Source organism: Clytia hemisphaerica, unplaced genomic scaffold (assembly GCF_902728285.1).
Source record: "Clytia hemisphaerica strain Z4C2 unplaced genomic scaffold, Clytia hemisphaerica genome assembly, whole genome shotgun sequence".
NCBI lineage: Eukaryota > Metazoa > Cnidaria > Hydrozoa > Leptothecata > Clytiidae > Clytia > Clytia hemisphaerica.
Genome location: NW_027104424.1, coordinates 274542 through 298797, shown reverse-complemented (window position 1 = coordinate 298797; position 24256 = coordinate 274542). Strand labels below are relative to the sequence as shown.

At 35.7% G+C, this 24256-nt stretch overlaps 1 long non-coding RNA gene across 1 annotated transcript; it reads right to left on the bottom strand.

Annotated features, from left to right (window-relative positions):
- Window positions 1-346: 346 nt before the first annotated feature.
- On the bottom strand, window positions 347-23983 carry LOC136820431 (uncharacterized). Its single transcript, XR_010848580.1, has 2 exons — window positions 23709-23983; window positions 347-1227 (listed from the first exon to the last, which is right to left on the bottom strand). It is a non-coding gene; the product is annotated as an uncharacterized lncRNA (long non-coding RNA).
- Between the last annotated feature and the right edge of the window lie 273 nt (window positions 23984-24256).

Here is a 24256-nt window from a genome sequence, read left to right as displayed (position 1 = left end):
TTCTTAAAACTTTAAGTAAAGAAATTAAGCTGTTGAATATATTTTATAAATATTTTAGCTTGAAAATTTCGAAAAATAAGAACAGTCGTAAAAACAGCTGTGAAAATTTTGTGTTCCTATAAAAAAAGTTTTATCCAATTAAACTGATTAATCTTGATTTTTTGCTTGAAAAGGCGATCATTAAATTCGTATTAAATCTAAGACAGCTTGTGAAAGATAATATCTTAGATCTGTATCAGTCGAAAGACATATTATATTGTATTATACTCTCTCGCAAGTCTCATCTTAACTTTTACTCCTTATCAGTATCAAAAAAAAAGGATTCAAACAATACATAGTTGACACATTTTCTGGAGACATTTGGACTATCTTCGTAACGCAAGGTCGGTAAATATAAGTCAAGTATAAGTAATAAAATGACAAAGTAATGATAATTATATAATAAGTTATTGACAATAATAAATAGTCGTACATAGATATATTCATATTGATATTCCTCTTGGTACTGTACAACACACATCAATCATGAGATTATTCGATTTTCGTTCACGAATCTTGTATCATCTCAGTATTTCAGTTCAGTTCTCTTAGTACAATTACGATAATCTCCAATGTATCTTTGACTTGATGAGTGACGGTTCTTTAATAACTTTATTGGTTTGTCGATCCGTTCTTTGATTCTTCTGAATAATTATAAATAACTTAGAGGACCCCTGAACTAATGAGCCTCTTCCCCTGGACTAAAAACCTACCTCCCTCGAGCTATAGGGGTCAGCCTTGTTCGCCAATCTGACTGATCTTTTGGTAGGACAAAAAACCATGGGTTGTTAATGATAAGTAATAAATCTGCACGTCCATTGTCTTTGGCTGGTTGATAATTGCCATCGTTCCTTGTACTCGAAGTTTAGCGTGAATAAAGATAAAGAAAAATCGTTAATAAAAATAGCTTATAAGTTTGAGTACACGACCTTACGTTTGATGCGAGATGACACGTTGACTAACCTTAGCCTTTTTATAGCGCATGCTCAATATTTCGCATGCCGTAACTTTCGTCCGTAATCGGTAAGATACTTGATTTCCGCTTATTTTCCAAACATCGGAAATCACGCTTCCTTCTTGATTCATCCGATTCATTTTAAGAACAGATGTCTTTAAAGGCGACACCTGGATTTTACCTTGGTGTTTTGAGGAAAGTCTCTCCTAGATTTATCCATGAAATTTACTCTCCTGGAAAAAAAGAACAGATATTTCAAAAAAATCTGCTGGCGGCTGCTCAGTTTGCTCATCAATGATCGACTTGAGAGAAACACAAGGGCGACCAAAACGTCTTGGGGCATCCGGACGCCAGGTTATCAATTTCCCAGCTGTTCCTCTTGGGCAAGAAGAGTAGTTCATCTTTTTAATATATTTGAATTCAAAATTGGTCCATGATTTGAAAGTCATTCGAAATGAAGTTTCATTGAAAATTTGGAAAGGCCTTTTAGTTTATTGATATGTGTGGTTGGGAATGGTTACCTTTTCACAACTCAAAATTGACTGGCGTCAATAAATATGCAATCATTGAAAACAAATGATGTAAATATTTTTTATAAGCATAAAGCTTACATGTTTATTTTTTTATAGGAACATCCAAATTTTTTTAGGCCCTGGGGATGTTCTTAGCTTTTTGATCTTTAAAGATTAAGGCCTTTAAGATGTTTTAAGCCTAAAAATGTTCTTAACATGTTCTTATTTTCCTGTGAAAGTCGATGTTCTAGAGTCAGCAGCAAAGCCTTAAAGTGTTCTTAATTTGCTCTCGACATTTTGATCATCAAAGCTTGTTCTTGTATACCTTATTGGGGAAAACTTCGTCGGGGAAAATTTTCGTCGGGGAAAAATTCGTCACTTGCTGGTAGTTGGTAAACGCATTAAGGCCGGGGAAAATTTTCGTCGGGGAAAATATTCATCACTTGTCCAAAATTTCGTCACTTTTCCCCGACGAAGTTTTCCCCGATAAGGTAGTTTGTTTTTATAAAGAAAAACTTGTATAAGTATATGAAGGCTCTGATTTGCAGATTTTTTTAAGTATAACATAAAGCATATACGCCAGTCTAAAATATTTTTCAAGTCGTCAATTAAGTTTGAAAGTGGTAAAGTAAAAAAGGCTTTTCCTGGCTAGCCTCATTCCAAAGCTTCCAATATTTGAAGCTTTTTAATCGCATTTTTACAAAATTTCTGAGTTTTTCCAAAAAAATTGGCTCGGGGAAGGGGCAGACACTTTCTTATAAAAAACATGTACTGGAATCAGCAAAATACTTGGCTCAAGAAAATACACAAAACATACGTCTAGAAGATCAGAGGATTTGGCACAAGGTCGAAACATTTCTCAATTAAGGAAAATCATTGCAAAATATTAAGTGATCATTAGTATTTTACGAAGATCAAATCATCTGAACTGTCGAAATGTCGATCCAAGATAACATTCTTTTTTTAGTATCCATCTTCCTTGATTGGCAAGTTAGAGTAATATATTAAAACAGATAGCATAAAAGAAAACAGGAAAATAGGCAAAGTCAATAATAGAGGTCAAAACAAGATCGAAGTAGAGCTATAACTGTGGTATTTGATTTTTTTTTTAATTTCAAAGTGGCACTATTTTGAAGTGAAAATTTCATAAGAATTAGTCCGTCCGGCCCTCAGAGTTCAATGTTGAGTTCAGAGAAAAAACAGTGATGCTCCAAACTTGTACGATATAATCTTCCTATATTGAGCAAAGAGGTCTGGTGATATTCAAAGATTAGATTTAATGTCGCCTTGAAAGTTAGAGATAGGGATAAAAACAGATAGCAGATAAAGGCCCTCTTACACGGAGCAATAATGAATTAAGATAAGATAAGAATTTATTATTTTTACATTTTCATACACGTAAAGATAACAATAATCAATATCTTTCTGTATTATATTTTCTAAATATTTTTGATTTGATACACAGAGCAATAGTCCTGCTTTACAATAATAGATGAGCAGGAGAAGGTTTGTGCTGCTACTTGTGCAGCTCTTGCGATCGTTTGTAGTGCTGAACTTTTGAAAAGAAAAGTGAAGAAAAGAGAAAAAGTTGGCTGTCAAGGGCGTATTAGTGACGGGGGCTTTTATCGAAATTGTTCCTTCTACAAGGCATTAGAAAGCGGTAATCTAGGTATTCCCGAGCCAAGATTACTGCCAAGTTCTAACGATCCCAATTACATCAATCATAAATCAGTACCTGTTCCCTATGTATTTGTTGGAGATGAAGCTTTTCCTTTGGGTATTCACTGTCTCAAACCTTACAGTCAACAAGGCCTTACACTTAGAAGTCGTGTGTTCAACTCCCGTTCAACTATCGTTTCCATCGTTTCAGGAGAGTTACTGAAAATGCACTTGGCATTTTGGGCCATTTTGGCAAGTAGATTTCGAATCCTTTTGAACAAAATCCCACTTGATCCTGACAAGGCTGTAACGATCACACTAGCTTCACTTCTTATTCATAATATGCTTATGGAACTCTCAACCGGCTCTTATACACCAGAGGACTTTATCGACGAAGTCAACGAAGAAACCGGTTAAGTAACTGAAGGAGCATGGCGTGAGCAAAATTTAGCTGACTTGGCTTTCCTCGAATTGCAACAAAATAGAGGAAACAACGCGTATAACCGTAGCTAGCCAAGTTCGAGAAATGAACTTATGTCTTCTATCACTTTTTAATAATTTCACAAAAAAAATACAACACAAAACACACTAGCTGAATGATCATCAGATGAATGGAATATTTTTGTTTACAAAGCCAAATCAATAGATTTTTCTTCCTTTCTTTTGTTTTGAATAACGTAAGCTCGTCGATTATAATCAAACTAGTTTGATTATAATCGACTTCTCTACAATAATCGGAACAATGGGAGTTCGACGTCATCAAGATAATGATTTTACTATTTTAAACTTTGATACACGACACAATAAGATAAGATTATCGTTTCGTGATTATTTTAAATCTTATCTTAATTCATTATTGCTCCGTGTAAGAGGGCCTTAAAGAAAACAGGAAAATACCCAGGCCGAAATCATACATCGACCTGTGTCGATCGATCCAGATTCTATTCAGCGCGCAATTGACGCAGAGAAAAGTAACCATGACGACAATCCAAGCTCTTGGATTAAGTTCAAAGTTGATATTTTTTTCCCGTCGTTGAAAACACAACTAAAAAATGTCATCAATGTTTTTTAAAAAAAGTCAGTGATAGAGAATCATAAAATAAAGATTTGTCTATTATTTTCATTACATTGAAGCAACATTACCATAATTAATAGTTTAGTAATTACAGTTATACATTTGGGTAACATATAGAAGATTTATTTTGAAAGAAACTCATTTCAATTACACTTGTATATTGAAACAGTCTACTAGACATTAATATGGTAATATTTGTTCTTTATCCTTGATTCTTTCTTCAGTGATTAGATCGGGGATTAGATTGACACAATTTAAATAAAATAAAATTTATATTGCTGATCTTCAGAGGTTGATATATTCTTTGAAAGCTCAACCTCCAGTGCCGTAGGAAGCATTTTCATATTGGGGGGGCTGAAGTTTAGTGACACCGCGAGGGCCAACCATGGTTTGGCCCGAGGGGGGAATTTTGAAAATTTGAGCTCTAGATTGCTTGAAAATGCACTCAATACACCGTTTAGGAGTGTCGACTGCGCACGCGTCAATCCAATTTTCCATTGTTTTGATTTTAGCGATCACGGAAAATTCACTCTCCTCCGTAAAAAAACGGTAGGTAAACATCTGGTTCTCATAAGGAAACATAGCAGAAAAACGGTTGGTAAAGAACTCCTTTTAATCATAACTTCTTTTCCTCTTGATGAATTTTTGTGAAATTTTCAGGAGAGACTTATAAAATTATCATTGATATCATGTTCAAATATCTAAATCATTCTCTTTAAAGGAGAGACAAAAATTCACAATGTTTACATTCCTCTAACCTTTCACAGTACTAAAGTGCGCATTTTTACCTACCATTTTTACCGGGCCTCTGCAATGGAGTACCGTGAAATGGCGAGACTCCTAAACGGTGTATTGTGACAATTATGACAAATTAAAAAGAAAAACTTTGCATTTTGCAAAATAACCATTTTTGAAAAAATTATTGGGGGGGGCATAGCCCCCCCCTTGCCCCCCCCCCCAGTTGCTACGGCACTGACCTCTGATACTCAAGGTACGGTTCTCTAGTTCAATATAAAAGGCGGTCCGAAATTTTACCTCCGAAAACCTAAAATAAGGTAATTATAAACTAAAACCTAGACTGGAGTCGTTTATAATGCATGTAATACTAATAATAAACACAAATAATGATACGGGATTTAGTTTGTACAAACAACTGGAAGAATCCGGTGTTTCAGCCTTATAGATACCGGGCCTAGCTACGCAGAAACTTGCGTAGCGAGAAAACAATTTATCAAGCAACAACAAACTCTCAAAATAAAATCAACCCAAATGAAAAACTTCTAACACACAAATCCACACACATTTTATTTTCAAGAGTTTTTTTTGAGCGGGAAAAAATTTTAATTGCGATATTGACACTTTCTTTTTGTTTGGAGTTAGTGCACAAAGGTTTCTAGACGACTAAAATTTACTTTTTTGCTTTATTTCTAATATGTCTGAATTAGTCGTCTAGCTTGCTAGACATATAAAACCAGGCTATTTAGAGCAATTCAGCTTGTGATAGCTGAAAATATTTTCAAAAAACACCCACTTCTCACAGACCCACTGGGACCTCTTCCCAAAGGAAAAACTGGCCAGATATCGTCCCCAGTGGAAAAATTATACTCTACTTTTTATCCTCACAATGCAAAATGGTGTGCTTTTTTTCCATCCCCACTGAATTTTCTGGCTCTAAAACAATGGAATTCAAATCCCCAGCCCGTAAAAAACATTAAAAACGTTATACCTTCATGGGAATATCAATCCCTATCGAGTATGGTTCGTTATTTTTACCCCCACTGGCTGAAAATATCTCACCAGGTCTGTGAGAAGGGGGTATCATAAATAAATAAACGGTGGGTCCTAATAAGAAAGGTAAAAACTTGGAAATTTAATAAGCGAGAGAAGACGTTTATTCGGGAACTTAGAGTACCCAAAGGAAAAACAGGTTGCCACTCATCACCCTGGATTTCTCCATTTACACTGGAACCGTCTTTTTAGTTGCTGAGCATCAAGCAACGTGGCATCGATTGCTATTTTGTCGTCGTGTTTGGAATAAAATCAAATTAATTTTTCGATTTTTTTCCAAACCCCCCGGACCTTATTAGGACCCCCCCCATTTATTAATTTTTGAAAAAATTCCCAGCTACCAAAAGGAAAGTTCCTTGTTTTACTCTAAAAAGCCTAAATTTAGTCTATTTTGTCCCTTTTTAGGGTTTTTTAAGGTCAATTTTCCAACCCCCCGGTAATTAGGCCCCCCGTTTATTTAATTTGAAAAAAATTTCCAGCCCCCCGTTTATTCGAATCCCCCCCCCCGTTTATTTGGCACCTAAGAGTACCTATGTTCTACGCTCATACATATGGTTTCAAGCAATGCAATGAAATGATTGACACTTCAATGATAAAGAAATTCAAAGTCAAAATATTCAATGACAAAAATAAAAAGAGATAAAATAGATCAACAGATAAGGTAGACAGGAAAATGCAAAAAAAACAAAGGTCAATGATTGTAGAAAATCAAAAAATAAGGAAGAGGGGAAATTCTTTGTACTATGCTGAAGAGGGAGTGCTTTAACCATGGAGTTTTACGTCTGCAATTGATGTTAAGCTAGAGAAATAATTTTTGATGGGAAACGGAGCCATTCATTTTCATTCTGAAATGCGTAACCGCGTGGTTTTCACAATTAAGACGGATTAAATATAAAATCTCCAGATTTCAAAAAATATACTGTGCGAAAACAAAGAAAGCGTTAGATTCAATTAATTCTAAAAGCGGCCAAAATTTTAAAAGTTTAACATTTTCTTGCTTGAGAAAGGTCCAAGATTCCTTTCTAGCCATTCTGGCTTTAAAATCAATGGTCCCTGCTATGCTAGCCAGGAAATCTCGAAAAAATCCCTTTCTTGCTTTTACTTCAAAGATGTATTTGCAAAAGCAAATGGAAAAGAAAGATCAAAGTTGAGGTTCTTGTCAGATTTAAAGAAAAAGGCTTTATATTTAAAACTTTGAATATGTATGTTCGAAATTGTTAACGATTTGAGGAACTCAGTGTGAATGGTTTGAGTCTAGGACGGAGAAAGAGAAGGTATGCAAATTTTAATCAATTCGTATGAAAATTACGTACTTTTCTTTCTTATAGAGTTAAGGTCGTTTTTGTGCCAAATCTGATTTAAAAACACAACTTTCGAAGACAGAAATGTTATCAGCAAATGATTTTTCTCATTGTTTCGTTTAATTAAAGTTGAAAAAAATTACAGTTCGGCATTCCAAATTAACGGATTGATTCAAAAGATAATCAGGCATTCAGACGTAAAAGATTAGGGAACGATTTGAAGTGATATTGACCCCATTTTGTTTTATCAGCAAAAACAAAAAACAAACAAGAGCCACAAAAATGCGGATAAATATTTCCTTTACAAATGTTAAAATAATAATTGATGTCCTCAAAAGATTTCAAAGTGCTTTAAATCTCAGATAACATCAGGCAACACAAGTCCCTAAGAACTTCAAAATTCCATTTATGTAATTGCCAGTATTTACAGGATTATTCATAAGATGACTGTAGGTTCAAAGCTACGGATCCCGGAATATATCCAAGCTGAACCCGACTGAGAACAACAATGCAGTAACCAAATTGGCTGGAACTTTAATTTTCGTTAGGTCGACTTTAAATGGATTTTAGTATTATACTAGCGGTCACCCGACGTCGCACCGCCAAGTAGAGTGTTGTTGAACACATCAAAAGACCTGATAGTGCATAATTTAATAATTATATAATTATTATTTTAAGCCCTGATTTCCAGAAATATTATATAGCTTAAAAGGTTAAATATCTAAAATGAAAGAATGACAAAAAGGAGAATATTTCACAGTAAGAAAACCAAAGGAAATTTTATATATTTTCAAAATGAGATGAAATATTTTGCATAATACTTTCATATATAAAATATTGTAAAAAATGTAAAAATCTAAAGTAACTTTTGGAGTTTTTTGAAACACTGTACGTGCCAAAAAGTAAAAATCCTTCAAAACAGGGAAACTATTTCATAATTTCCGACAGAATGCAAAAAAAAAAGAAAAAAATCTCATTTTTATATATATGTGAAGAAATTCAAAGAATTTCTGTCCAACTATCTTCTTTCAGGAGATTTGGGTGGCAGAGCAGCATATGCATTTCGTCCTTATTAGGACTCGTCAGCACTGCATACTGCACCCTGGCTAGGCAGATCGAATTGCCTAGCATCTCACGCCATAAAACTAATTGTGGCGCAGACTGAAAGAAGAAGTGGACAAAGGGAGTCAAGCTTTGAAGAGAACCAAGAGGGAGGAAAGCCTCAACACTGCATGGTCTCAAAAAAGAATATATATGTGAAGAAATTCAAAGAATTTCTGTCCAACTATCTTCTTTCAGGAGATTTGGGTGGCAGAGCAGCATATGCATTTCGTCCTTATTAGGACTCGTCAGCACTGCATACTGCACCCTGGCTAGGCAGATCGAATTGCCACAGTCACTTGTCTTCGTACCATTTATGTAAATATACAAGCAAAATTGAAGTTAGTTTGTTGTGAAAGTTGATAAAATGTCCTGTTTTTCCAAGACCAAGAGATTGTATCTCTCATTCAGTTAGTCACACTAGCGTCCCGCCGAAATGCGCGTATCAAAGATTAATGAGGCGCAAGCGCTATATCGTTTACCTGACTTTCAAGCAAAAAAATGCACCGCAAAACTTCTAAAGGGATTCATGAAAAATAACCCGGCGCTTTTTAATGAAATTAACATTCTCAAAAACTATGAAAAATTGCCTAAAATTTGAGCCATAGATGAACAAATTTGGGCCAAGCCAACCTTGAGAACTAATTTGAAGATCAACTTCACAAGAAAAAGATCTACAGGGGAGACGGCCGGAGCTTGATTTAAAAAGAGACTCATGTACAAACTCACGAAATTAACCAAAACCGGCGTTAAGACTTGGAGAAGGAGAAGGAGGAGAAAAATTAACGTTTTAACAAATATTTCCTTATAAAAAAAAACAAAAAAAAACACGCAGTGCAAAGTTTTTGTTTGTATGAACGCAGAAATTTTTCGAACCATTCCCATTCTTCCTAGTATCACAATGAAATGAGTTTCATAGGTTTTAAGGAATTTTGCGTGTATTGCCGAGTTTGCAATAAAGTACTATGAAAAACAACGCTTCGTACTTTTATGATTTATCTTTCATGCCCAAAAATTGAATTAACAGGACGTCAGAACGAGTAACACAGGAAAAATTTCTGATTCCCTATGGAAATGAATATTTCCAGATCTGGAAATCTGGATTTTTCCCTAACCAATCCCTAGCTAGGGAAGGTGCAAAGCTCCCTAGTTATTGAAATAAAATTTTTCGAGCTTGTGACTACTTAGGGATGTTCCAATTTCCAAACTAATGTGATCAAATAAAAATCCACAATCTGAAAATCAACAATTCCTAGGCTAGGGAATCAATTATTTTTTCCAGTGTAAAGGAGGGAAGAGGAAATGATGTTCACTGATTGTTGATTGATTAGTGAAATAGACCTTATTCACGCCAGCTTTTGAGAATTATCTGATTTGAAAATATTTTTTTGAAAAGTATTTCCTTGTATTATATATCAAGTTTACAATATTTATTAATAAATAACGGTTCATCAGAGACAACGTTTTTGTAATTTTAAGATATTTCTTCTAATGTCAAAACTGCATAAATACGACGTTCAAACGTCGTTAAAGTAAAGTCTTTTTACGATAGTGTGCACTAAATTTTGCATTGCTCCTTCTCAATCAATGCTTCAATCTTATAAAGGAAGGAGCTTATTAATATACTGTTAGTTTTTTCCGTGAAATTTGAAAAAAAAGAAGAAGAAAAATGAAGAAGAAAAAATTCAACTTTTTATAGATAGATAGATAGGTCGTATAAACGTTATTTTTACATATTTGGAAAGCTTAGGGCTTGTCGATTTCAAAGATATATACTTTGACTAGGAAATATAATTACAAATTTGCAATATTCAACAAAATGTAAAGTAGATTGACTGATTTTTCTGAAAAGAAATTTGGGGAAATTTCTTACACAATGTAATATTCAGGGGGTGACAAAGTGGTTTATTTTATTTTGCTCAGTTTGAAGAGCTCCATCACGTAGTATAAGTCTTTTTTGATTTTGAAGAGCCCCCAAAAATCATGAATTTTCAGGGCTTACAATTTTGACTTAAAACGCAAAAAATCGCAAATTACGCAAAAACTGCGAGTTTTCAAGCTTGGTAACATTCAAATTCGGAATTCGCACCCCTCAAAATTGAGTAAGAGACATATCAAAAAGTGGGTGATAAAAAAAGGATGATTAATACCCTGGGTACCAGAGGCCGCAATCTTGGTGAAAATATATTGAGAATTTAGCTTATTTCCTCGTTTTTCGAAATTTGGAGTTCGGGCGAGAAAGTTACTTTTGGGCTAATTGGGGCTTATAGACTTCCAGGCTATATTCTGAGCCCTGTTGGACTATTTTTCCATTTTTGAACTTTTGGATTGGATCATCTCCAGATCCTCCAGATCCTAAGCTAAGTCTAGCGTTGAAACTCTACCCTCCCAACCTAATTTAGAGCGCTTCCAAATCGTTTGTGGGTTATAAGACAGAAGCAGCCAACGAGCCCATTTCCCCGAAATATCTGTTTCCCTTTTCCAGGAGAGAGCTTTTTTTGAAAAATGGGGAAACAGATCCGATTTTCTAGGAGAGACCTTTTCCTTAAAACTATCTGTTTCCCCGCTCCAGCTGATGACGTCATCAGAGAGAAACAGATCAATATTTCTAGGAGATGACATAATAAATTGGGAAACAGATATCTGTTTCCAAAAAAGATGATATTGCATTGGAAACAGATTGAACTTTATGGGGGAAACAGATATCAATAACAAAAAGAAAGGGAAACAGATGAAAATTTCCAGGAGAGGGGAACAGATATATTTTTTGGGAAAACAGATCAAAATTTTAATTCCGAAAATTGTGGAAACAGATCAAATTTTCTAGGAAAGATACTTTGAGATTAAAAATTTAGGTTTTGCGGAGAAACAGATCTTCATTTCTAGGAATAAGTGAAATATTCGGCCAACAGATCAAATTTTCCAGGAAGGCTATGTCTGGGAAACAGATATTTAAAAAAAGGTCCTCGTTGGATGCTTTCGTATAAGATTTCGTAGGAATTTCTCTTTTTTCTAGCAGAGAAAATATTAATTCGAGCTGTGATACGGTGATACTTTTTTATAAATAACGAGATTGCTCACGAGAATTTTTTGACCCGCATTCCGCGAGATCGTGTTTAATCGCCCGCGCGTGTATGCTCTGTGAATTCTGTCTGCTGTATATGGGTACTGTATGCAAGAAAAAGCTCCTCTCCTCAGTCTTTTGAAACTTTAAGGAGATTGGAGAGTGTCTTAACCCCCAGATGGAAATTCTAGTTTTACAGGCACTAGCAGGGTTTACATCCCGTTTGTAGCAGTCCCACTAAAGAGTCTTGTAAATCCCCTAAGAATCGGTGATCGGCTTCCGCATGTTGGAAATGATCTAAAATCATTTGTTTAAGAAGTTAATACCTTGACAGGGTAAATAAAATTATACAGGTCATGGCAAATAAAGATATTATATGTTTCATCATTAATCGCCTTTTAGACGACTTGGGTGGCCGAGTGGATAAGGCGGTGAGCTGATAGATGTGTGAAAGTCATTTTCGAGAGTTCGAATCCTATACGGTGCGTTGGAGTTATTTTGTCAGCATTGACCAAACTTTTTCTGGTTTTATGAGGTCTTATTGATATTTATGAAAATTCCCGTTATATTTTTAAGAAACAAAAAAGTGGTGTCACCTCAGTGCAGTTTGACTCAAGTACAGTATTTCAAAGATTAGGTTGGTTATTAGTGGGTGGAGAGTTAAGATTCAAGAGTCATGACTTTCCTTTCTCTTGAAATCCAGTATTCCAAAACTTTAAACTAGAAAAAATGCATAAAAATCGACTTTCGTCTTTTTTAATTATTATCACTTTTTTTCAGAACCACAAGTGAAAAGAAAAGCAGCTAAAAAATGATTGACAGGTCTAAAGAATGATTGACAAGTGCGGGTTTGCTCGCCCGGTTAAAAATTCTCGTGAGCAATCTCGTTATTTATCACAATGTACGGTGATACCCCGTCACGCTCACCGGTAGGTATGATAATGAAGCCCCGGTAAGGTTATCGTGTAGACGGAGCTTTACTGAAGCCTTTGAAGCGTGTAAAAATGTCAAGGGCCTTAAAATGTCAGAAGAAATCGAAAGTACACAGTACGAAAGTACACATTAAACATTACAAGATGGCGGACGAAGACGCGCGTGTTCAAGATGGCGCATCTTCAACATCAGAAAACAACAACAACACCTTTAATTTTCCACTAATTGTGATGGAAATTAAAGAAACTCAAGGAGACTCAACCTCATTTCTTACAAACCTGGACAATATCTACAATTTGCCGAAGGACACAGTTACAAACGAACTTTCAAAACAGCTTCAAATTCCTTTTCTCAAAACACTTAGAGAACAGGTCTTTCAACAATTCTTGAACGTATTCGACCAAGACACACTAACAGAAAACGGTTTTTTCATCACAGACAAAAATGTATCTAAACACCTGAAAAATCGCACAAACCCACTGTACGCTGCAAATGACATTTACGAGTTGGGTCTCTCAATCCATGAAGGACATATTGTGTTGAGGCTTGCCAACTCTCTTTTCAGACCATCTGATAAGCAACAATCGCACACAACAAAAATAGCATCTCCGCTGCTTGAACCAAACATAACCTTACTTATCCAGAAAATGCAAGAACTCTTAGAAGACAACATGGGTATGCGGGTTGACTACTTAAGTCTTCCCCAAGGATGACTTCCTTCTGGAAGTCTGGCGCCCTTGCCCTGCAGAGCCAATCTTCAAAAGTTCAGTCAGATTAATAGTGTGCCCTTTTTTTTCCATCAAGTTTACGTCAACACTTGCCTTTCTTCTTTCTGCTATATTAATTCTTAGATAAAACAAGTATATATTTTTTTCATCCAAGACGATGTTAATCACTTTAGTGTTGAAAATCGCTGTATTTTTATGACATTTATTGAATAGTTATTTACCATCATACGCTTGTATTTCAAATACCATCATTGATCATCTTACAGCGATGTTAATCACTTCAGTGTTGAAAATCGTCCACAGTAGTATATTTATCTAACAATTATTTATAAAGAATCATAGAGGCAATGTTAATCACTTTGGTGTTGAAAATTGTCCGTACGCTCCTCATTTGACTAAGACTTTTGACTGTGAATAGTAACCGTATTTTTCAACCTGTACATACAAACTTATTTTTTAACCATATAACTGCGAATTCACTTTTTATCACACAAATACTGTATTTTATCAAGTTTTAACATTTAATTTCGTTCCACAAAACAGAAGGATTACTGTAAAACCTGGAGAAAACCATTAAATCTCACTTTGTTGCAGGTAAAGTGAACAGTGGTAGAAGCATTTAACAAGAAACCGTTAGTATGGTTCTCCTATCTGTCCGTTTGGCCTCCAGGCCAAAGGGATTTTGCCCAAGTTAGTTGGGTACTGCACACTCTGCATAGGTTGGCTTCTTGCAGTGTTTTATTTTTGCCTCATGGGGTGGTTGACCTCTTTAGACAGTATTTACTGTCATTCTCCCTATGATGTATCCAGTGGCGCGGAGCATTAGAAACATTTAGCTATCGAAAGAAATACCATGAATAACTCTTTAAACAGCACCAGGGTTAAAGCCCCTGCTTTCTCAGTTTCAAACTTAAACCTTGTTTCCCGCGAAACCAATGAACCGTCTTCTCCAAACTCACCAGAGAGAGTTGACGGTGATAGGATTGAGTCTGTAACAAAACCTAAAACACAAAGACTACTAGTTTGCAAACATCCAGCCATTTTTAGCACTTTCAACGTGCGCTCTCTATCTCTTGTTAGTAGAAAACAAGAGCTTCTTTCGTGTTTTTCCAAATTCCAAATTGATGTGCTCAGTATTCAAGAGCATAGATTTCTACACAAAGACATTGAGTTCCTCCACTCAAATCTTGGTAAAAACAAGCTTGTAACCGCCTCAGCATGGAAAAATTCCCAGGGAACAACAATCGGGGGTATTGGTATGCTACTCTCTTCTAGAGCAGCAGAAAATCTTTTATCTCTCCGTAAAATTTCAAATCGAATTATTGTTGCCGAATTTAATAGCAACCCTAAAACAACCTTTGTAGCTTGTTACAGTCCAACTAATGTCTCTGAACAGGTTGATGTCGATAGTTTCTATTCCATTCTTTCTCAAACTATCCTTTCTATTCCTGCACATAACTTTCTTATATTAGCTGGCGACTTTAATGCCCAGTTAGGGAATGATAATGTAAAATTTTCATACCATAAATCGACAAATAGAAATGGTAATAAACTCTTTGATTTTATGTTACAACATCAGCTTGTTGCTACAAATACACTTTTTATGAAAAATACTAATAAGCTCTGGACTTTCCAACATCCCTCTGGAACTAAATCCCAAATAGACTATGTCCTTGTCCGAAATAAATGGAAAAACAGTGTCAGAAATGCTCAATCATATTTTTCTTTTTCTTCTGTTGGCTCAGACCACAGAGTCGTTTCTGCACACATTTGTCTAAGTTTGAGATCTTCTAAAAAGTGTAAACCCAACCCTCTGAAATCTATTGATTGGCAACAAGTTTATACAAGTTCTAATCTTCGCTCTATTTATGCGGTTGAAGTGAAAAATAGATTTGACCTCCTCTCTCGTCCCGATCACAATATTGAAGAGAAATACCAAACTTTGGTCGACGCAAATGAACATGTCTGTCTCTCTCTTTTGCCCAAAAAAGTTAAAACCAAAAGAACACATCTGTCTGAAAATGATCTTGTCATCGCAGCACGCAATGAATACGATAAAGTCAAAGCAAGGCACCTATCTCGCGCAACCAGAAGAACCTCAAAACGCCTTGCTGACGCCCAAAAATATTTAGATGAAGCTTATTTAACAGCTGAAGCATCTTTTATTCAAGGTAAAATTGACTCTATTTCACATCTTCATTTTTCCAATCAACACTCAGCTGCTTGGAAGACAATCAATGAACTGTCAGGGCGCAAAGATCATCCATCGATCCAGCTCAAAGGAGGATCTCCAGAGAAAAGAAAGGAGAATTGGCTTGCTCATTTTAAGTCACTGCTTGGAAATCCCCCACTTCTCGGACCTGACCAACTTCCTCTGAACCAAGTTTTTGATCTCTTACACATTTCAACAGAGTCTTTTACTAAAGATGAACTTAAAATAGCTTTAAAATCTTTTTCTATCGATAAATCTTCCGGTCTAGACAATATACCCACAGTTTTATGGAAAGACCCTATTTTTCTTGACCTCCTTCTAGAGTTTTGTAACCATACATTTAACGATTTTGTGCCACCTTCTGCATGGTTAACAGGGGGTATCATTCCAGTTCCCAAAAAAGGTGATCTGACCTTAGCCTCAAACTACAGAGGTATCACCTTGATGCCAATTGCCGCAAAAATTTATAACAAACTTTTATTTAACCGTATTGTTCCTATTCTTGACCCCCTCCTTAGGAGAAACCAAAACGGTTTCCGGAAGGGCAGGAGCACACTCTCTCAAATTTTATCTATCAGACGAATTCTGGAAGAAATGAGGAAACTCAATAAAGATGCTTTTATATGTTTTGTTGATTTCAAAAAGGCCTTCGACTCGATCAGTCGAGAAAAAATGTTTCAAATTCTAGGTCTCTATGGTATCCCTGAGAAAATTATAAATGCTATTCAAGCATTGTATACTTCTTCCAAAGCAAAGGTTGTATCACCTGATGGGGATACAGATATTTTTAATATTCAAGCAGGAGTTCTTCAAGGAGACACTCTTGCTCCTTTTCTTTTTATAGTTGTTTTGGATTATGTTTTAAGAATTTCTGTTGATACTTTTAACAAAAAGGGAATTCAAATTAAAACGCCCCAGGGCACACGCGATCCTGGCTTGTTTGTGACTGATCTGGATTTTGCTGATGACCTCGCACTTGTTGCAGAAAGTATTCAAAATCTCGAAATTCTACTCCATTCTTTAGAAACTGCAGCAAGTCAGGTCGGTCTTTACTGTAACGAGAAAAAAACAGAATATCTTTGCTCCTCTGAAAACTTTCTCCCTTATTTTCTTTGAAAGGTGTTGACATTAAAAAAGTAATCGATTTCAACTACTTAGGCTCTCTTATCAACAGTTCTGATAGCGACTTTAAAACCAGGAAAGCACTTGCGTGGAAAGCTTGTAACAAGCTCAACAAAATCTGGCAATGTGATCTTGACAATAACCTCAAGCTGAAAATTTTCAAGTGTCTTGTGGAGCCCATTCTTCTTTATGGTTCTGAAACCTGGACCATGACAAAATCTATGGAGAAAAGTCTTGATGGGTGTTATACCAATCTCCTAAAAAGGGTTCAAAATCTTGATTGGAGAGATCATCCCAACCTCGCCCAAATCTACCAAGGTCTTCCTAGAATCTCTTCTGTTCTTTTTTCCAGGAGGTTAACTTTCTCCGGCCATTGTTTCAGAGCAAAATCTGAAATCATTTCAGATATCTTATTGTGGTGCCCTACTGGTCCTAGACGCTCAAGGAAGCGAACTTTCCTCGACAATTTGAGGCGGGAAACAGGGCTCGAGTTAGAAGAACTGAAAACAGTTATGTCAGACCGTGAGCTGTGGAGAGAGAGATACTCGGTATTTCCGACCTAACGGTCGAAGGATGATGATGATGATGAGAAGACAACGCAAAGTTGCGTGTTGACAATGCTGATCTGAGGAGACATCTTGTTAGTGTTGAGATGAAACTTGATAAGTTTATGAACAGTGAAAACAATATTCAACCAAGGAAATCTGGAGGATCCTACAACCCCCATGTAGAACGTCAAGCGTCCAACAACGACATCCTTAGCAGTAGTATCCTTAATGAAATTCCTTTCGACTCTTCAATCATCAACAATGAAACTCCCCTTGGCACTGGCACTACTTTCAAACGCAAAAATGCACAAATTCAACCTACTAGATCTGCTTCAAAACCAGCGTACGTTAACCATCCAACGTATGATAACCATCCAACTAACACGGACGACTCCACCTCCGAGAAAGCTAAAGTTACGAGTAAGACTGTTGTATACGGTGACAAACCCCAAGTCAGAGGTAATATAACCGGTGCTACCAGACCGTACTCTTTGTTCGTTGGAGGATTTGACCCCACTTTAGAGATCGCACATGTCAAAAGTTACGTAGAGGAGGAAGTCGGTTTACCAGCTATATACGTTACACCAAACAAAGTCAACAAATACAACCGATCATTCAAAATTGATATACCATCTGTTGACAAAGACAAGGCATTCGAACCTAATCGTTGGGCAAAAGGACTCGTTGTTAAACCATTTCGAAATAAGTCTCTATCCCGTCAAACCAGATACAAACCTCGACAGCAAGATGATTACTACTACCAAATCGACTACGATGAACAGCACTACCAAACGAATCACCAACAGAACCACCATTCAGACCAACAGAACCACTATTCAGACCAGAAACAACAAAGTCAATCTCACAGCAAACCACATTACAAATTAGACAAAGGACATAATTCTCATTATTATTCACGCAATGGCTGGGCATAGTAATAATAACAACAACGTAAAATTTATTGCTCTGAACTGTTATGGATTTAAATCAAACTATCTATATGTAAACAACATTATTACTGATCATGACTGCATTCATCTCTCAGAGACATGGCTTACTCAAAGCGAAGCACACCTCATCCACAATTACAAAAAGGACTTCTATATTTGCTTTCAGCCAGCTAACAAACAGAACACCGGTAGACCTTTCGGTGGAACAATGCTATTCTTACGCAAAAAGAAATTTCAAAATTCAGTTACAATTTTCCAAGAGGACTACATGACAACAATACAGACTTCACTAAATAATCAACCATTAGTTATCACAGGAGTATACCTTCAATCGATAAACAAATCAGACTATATAGAAACATATAAAAGCCAACTATCATCTATCACTGGTATTTTGAACCAATTTTCCGCTACATCTGAATCGATTATCCTTGGTGACTTTCAAAGCTGCCCGAATGAACCTATCACACAAAGGACTACACCACCCAATGCTCTTTCACCTTACCTATCCGGATTTATTGCCGATAATAACCTTGTTCCAATAGACATCACTCACGGTCATGGTCCAAACTACACATACCACCATATTTCACTTCCCAACAAGTCATATATAGACCATGTCCTTATATCACAATCGTTACTAGATCTACTTGTTGACTCACACATCCCCGAACCAGATGCCTTGAATACAGGCGACCACCTAGCTGTTAAATTGACGTTACAATCCCCACCTTCAACAAACAATCATACCACTGAACTTGAAACAGAAACTCTGACCAATGACTATATACCAACTCATATGTGGAGAAATAGTGAATTTGTAAAACTATACAAGGAAAAAGTTTCAGAAAACATCACTAAAATCAACAATGTAATCGACACTGAAACCATGCTTGATAACCTACAGAATATCCTACACTCATCGGCATCTGACTGCTACACAACTTTTAAACAAGACTTCTTCGAATTTCCAGCTAAACGCTGGTGGAACAACGAACTAACTGAAGCCAAGAAAAATTTACAATTACACTTTAACATTTGGCGAGAAAACAACTTCCCTAGAAACGATTCAGACATCTCCTATAACCGTTACAAATTCTCACGTAAGATATTCAGAACACTCGTTAAACGCGCGAAGCACCAAGAAACAGTTGAACACTATATTAATGTGGAAAAGCTCAAGAACTTAAACCCATCTTCATACTGGGCTCAAATTAATCTAATTAAGAAAAAGCAACAGAAATTATACACAATCAATGGCAAATCTACCAAAATCGACATTGCTAAAGAATTCGGTGACCACTTTGATAAGCTCCTTAATACACCAAGAATCGACAACATTGATAACACCACATCGAATGAAGAACTTGTTAATATGCTACATGAACTTCAAAAAGATCTCGATTCCGACGAATTTTACGTTACCCAGCATGACGTTTCATCAGTAATAGAAAAACTTAAAACAGGTAAATCTCGTGACCCTTTCCAGTTGTTACCAGAACATTACAAATACGCATCAAGTGAGACATTCAATGAATACCTCACCAAACTAATAAACGAAATATTTCGCTCCAAAGACATTCCTGCATCACTGAGTACGTCAATACTTATACCGCTGGTGAAATCACACAAAAAGTCTTTGAACGACGCGAATAACTACCGTGGAATAAGTCTTCTCCCGATCATCACAAAAATACTTGAACTTATCATTATTGAGAAATGCCCTCAACTCACAGACCACAATGTTTCTCAATACGGCTTCACTAAAGCATCATCATCGATTCATGCTGAGCTCGTCATCCAAGATACAATACGATATTATAATAACAACAGTACACCGGTATACGTTTGTAGCCTGGACATAGAGAAAGCCTTTGACTGTTGCAACTGGCAAATACTTTTCACCAAACTTCTTGATTCAGAGTTACCCAACCAAGTTTTAAACTTTTTGATTCAATTTTATCTGAACAGTTCAGCAATCGTCAGCTATGGTTCTTTTCGCTCCAAAGCCTTCACATTGACTCAAGGTGTACGCCAGGGTGGGATCCTCTCACCCTACCTGTACAACTTATACACTGAAGGTCTTCTTGTAAAAGTTAAACAATTAAACATTGGCTGCTCACTACCTAACGGACTACACACAGCAGTCATTGCCTACGCGGACGACATAATCCTTCTCAGCCCATCTCTCAAACACCTACAATCAATGGTTAGTTTATGCGAAAAATATGGACGAGAGCATGGATTGAAGTTCAACCCATCGAAATCAAAAACACAATTTGTAATCTCCGGCCGGAGTAGTATTGCTAATCCAACGATACAACTTGAATCTACAGAAATCAATCCTCAACAAAAACTCACCCATCTTGGATTCCACTGGTGCACAAAGAACAACAGACTCTCTCTTAGTGGACACAAAGATTCCCGAATCTCGGAGTTATGGTCGGTAGCCACCTCTCTTATAACCTCTGGCGTAAGGCACTGTCACCCGGATGCTATTGTCAAAATCTTTCAATCAATCGTTTTGCCAAAATTACTATATGGTTTGGAACTTATTGACTTAACTAAAACTGAACTAGACTGCTTAAACAGACAAGCGAGGTCCTGTTTAAAATCTCTGTTTAATATTTCGAAAAAACAGCAAAAATCATCTGCACAAAATTTACAATATCCCGGATGTCTCTGTCCTCATAGAGGACAGAAAAGTTAAACTTCTACGACAAACATTGGTGAACTCCAACACCTCTTCATATATGTATAACACACTCAGCTGCACTGACAATATTGACTATAGCTTTCTCGCGAGGGCAGCAAACACTATTCATATGAGCAGCCTTGACCTCGCTCAAGTAATCCTGGATAAAAAACACAACATTGATAGGAAATATATTTATGAAAACTCAAGCGAGGTTGACCTATGCAAGCTCCTTATAAAGAACTGGCATGTGATGGAATATCGGCTTGCTCTAAAACATATCCTAGAGGAACACGTTCAACGATCAAGGACAGCCACATCTTCATGACACCCCTCCCCTGCCATTTTCCCTATCCCGTCCCTTTCTCGTCATGATAATTTGTGTCTGACCTTGTTCTGAACTTTGTTTCCTTTTTTTTAACGCTGTATATACTTTTAGCTTTTTATTTTTCCCTAACCATGTACCTTATCTTATAGGTGATAAAAGAGATTTATTATTATTACAGTGATGGTCGGAGGGAATCCGTGGGTCAGTTGGTGCACTTGGTCAGTTATATCACACTGTCACACATCCACAAGAAGAAGAAGGTTTGACAGTTAAAAAGTTTTAATTCCTTCGCTTTTAATTTGTATTAATCCAGTTGAATAAAGATACAAAGAGCTTAAACTTTGCCTGAAATAAAGACCTTTTTAGCTAGTGTATTTCAGTTAGTGGAAATACCTCCATTATTGGCATAGACCTTTTTTCAAAAAGGACGTCCTGTTGAATAATTATGTAGTCCAGCCATAAAAACAATGATAGTGTACTGTATCAAGCATATTGTAATAATTATGCATGGTTTTATCATTGTTTTTCTGCTGGACTACATAATTATTCAACAGGGTGGCTGGCCTCTTTGAAAAAAGGTCTATAATTGTATTATTTAAAGCAGTAACGTGCGTTGAAATAAGCTTTTTCGTTGTGATCGGTTATTTTAGTGAATCCCTTGTGTTTAGTGTCACCCGGCAGGAAATTTTGAAAATTTGCCCCTCATTATTGGCTTTAAAACTTTCTCATTTTGATCCGCCAGATTATTACCGAAGTAATGTATGTAAATATCGATATAATGAATATAATGATCGAAGTAATATGAGTGTAATATGGAACAACCACTTATCGATTAACAATCGAATGTGAGTATTCAATCACTTTCTTAACAACCCTTTGAAGACTCGATAACCGTTTGAGTATATACTTTGATTGTTATTGATTACTTTCGATAACTTTGACAACTTCGATAGGCCAATTGATTACTTCGATAACCAATTACTATGATATATCTTCTTTAAAGAAAAACCAAAAAAAAAAAATGACCTAAAACCATAGCACAAAAAGAAGCCCGCCATAAAGATTAACCCCTTTTATTTCCCAGCCATTTCCCCTGCCATTTTGTGTGCCTTCACATCACTTATTTCTAATACCGTAGGATCGTCTAATATCGACATAGTCTTCTAATCTCAACATAGCTGTAGGCTGGTCTTCGAAATAAAAAATCAAACATAAACAAATACATACCAAAATTATCAATCAATCACTAAATTGTACTCTCTCCCTATCATGTCACAGATTGTTAATATAATATGAGAAATGTGAACTATTCTTACTTATAATATTTGAAAAGAACACTTTAACGATGTAGTAATCACTATAAAAAAACTAATTAGCATGCTTTCAACGAAGATGCCCAAATCACAACAACATTTTGCACGCGAGGAATTTTTTAGTAGACCTTTTTACAGTGAACCGAAAATATTTAATAGAACCCGGTTTCCTTATGGTTATGAATTTGAAAAGGGACCGGGTGTGCTAGGTGTGGCGCCTAGAAGTTTAACGTGGCCTCCTAGCGCCTAGAGTGTGTGCTTGCAATAATTAATAAGGAAATGGAAACCAGATCGACTAAGCACGCGAATTATTTTTATCACGTGACTTGAAGCGTAATAAAGTTGTAAAATTTTAATGATGGACACAAGAAAGTTACGAGGAAGTTTGCATGCGTTTCGTGTGTTGTGTAAAACTGCTTATAATTTGGCTGTTTTTTTAATTGAAAGGATTGCAATGTTTACTGAACTACTAGTTTGATGGATGAACTTGTTCGATAAGAATGATACCAAGAATTTCATTCAAGGTTTGTTTTGATTATTTTACAGATCCGGTGTCGAGATTGGAAGACGTATGTCGAGATTAGACCAACTTATGGTACTAAGTAATGTCTAATAGACTTTTTCGCCTTTCCATCCGCCATATGGAATTGTATGCAAAAATTATGGTGGCTGAATTGCCGTGGTGAAATTACCTTAGAAAGTATGCAAAACATATGCAAAAAGAAAGTATTAATGTAAAACTTACATGCATAATTGGCATTATATTAAAGTGTAATCTTGTAGAAGAAAGATTAAATTTGCTTCATTTCCCTTACCAAAACTCAGTATACTTTAAGTATATTCTATATTGTACTGCAAGTATACTTTCAGAGGTACTAAAAGTATACTTTCAGTATATATTTTGATGTTATAGAAAGTATACTTAAAGTACTAAATTTTTGGAACAATATTCCATATACTTTAAGTATACTGCATGGAAATATACTTCAAATATACTGCAAAAAAGTATAAATAAAGTATACTTTTATACAAATTGCTAGTATTAACCACATGGCCACTTAAAACACATTCTTCAATGATGAAATTTAAAAAGTTCATGCCTATAAAGCTTATGAATTTGAAGAAATTTTAAAACCAAACTCCTATTAATCTGGTAACATTGAAAGTAAAGTAACTGTCAGTAACATTGAAAGTAAATAATCTTAAAAGCTCTTAAGCAGATAAAGAAAATCCGTATCCACTCACATCAGGTTTAACTTAAACTACCTTGACTCATCATGCTGTCACAGACTAGTATAATCACAAACAAGATTCATTACATTCACATAGTGCACCATTAGTGGTCCATTAGTTTTGAATAATATACAGGTAATCTATATACTTACATAAGCAAGGTCGCGTACATCATCCATTAAACCTTTGCTAATTGTTAGCAAACACTTCATCTTCAAATTTATAAATGTTTAAAATTTCAACTGTTCAAAAAATGGTAAAACAAAGTTCTCTCACAACACCACACACATTAATGTTCTGATGTTATATGAGAGAATTTTTTCATGTGTTTCAAAGTTTTTATGAAATTTACTTCTTTTTAGAAAAATCTTTCATGCATGAAAATTAACAAAGGAAAAATGATTTCAAAACAAATAAGAACTTTCCCTCTCCAGGGGAAGTATACTTAAAGTATACTTTTTGATTTATGCACCCAATTATTTTTCTTTTTATCTTTTTTTTCAAAAACAAGTACATTAAAGTATGAAAAAAGTATACTTTTCTTATACTTTCTGCTTGCCGTATAAATGCAGTACAAATTTTGTTAATTTGAGTGATGCTTTGATTTTGATAAGTATACTTAAAGTATACTTTAATCCTTCAATTTGAGCAAAAGTATGAATGCAGTATACTTTCTATATACTGAAAGTATACTTTTCTA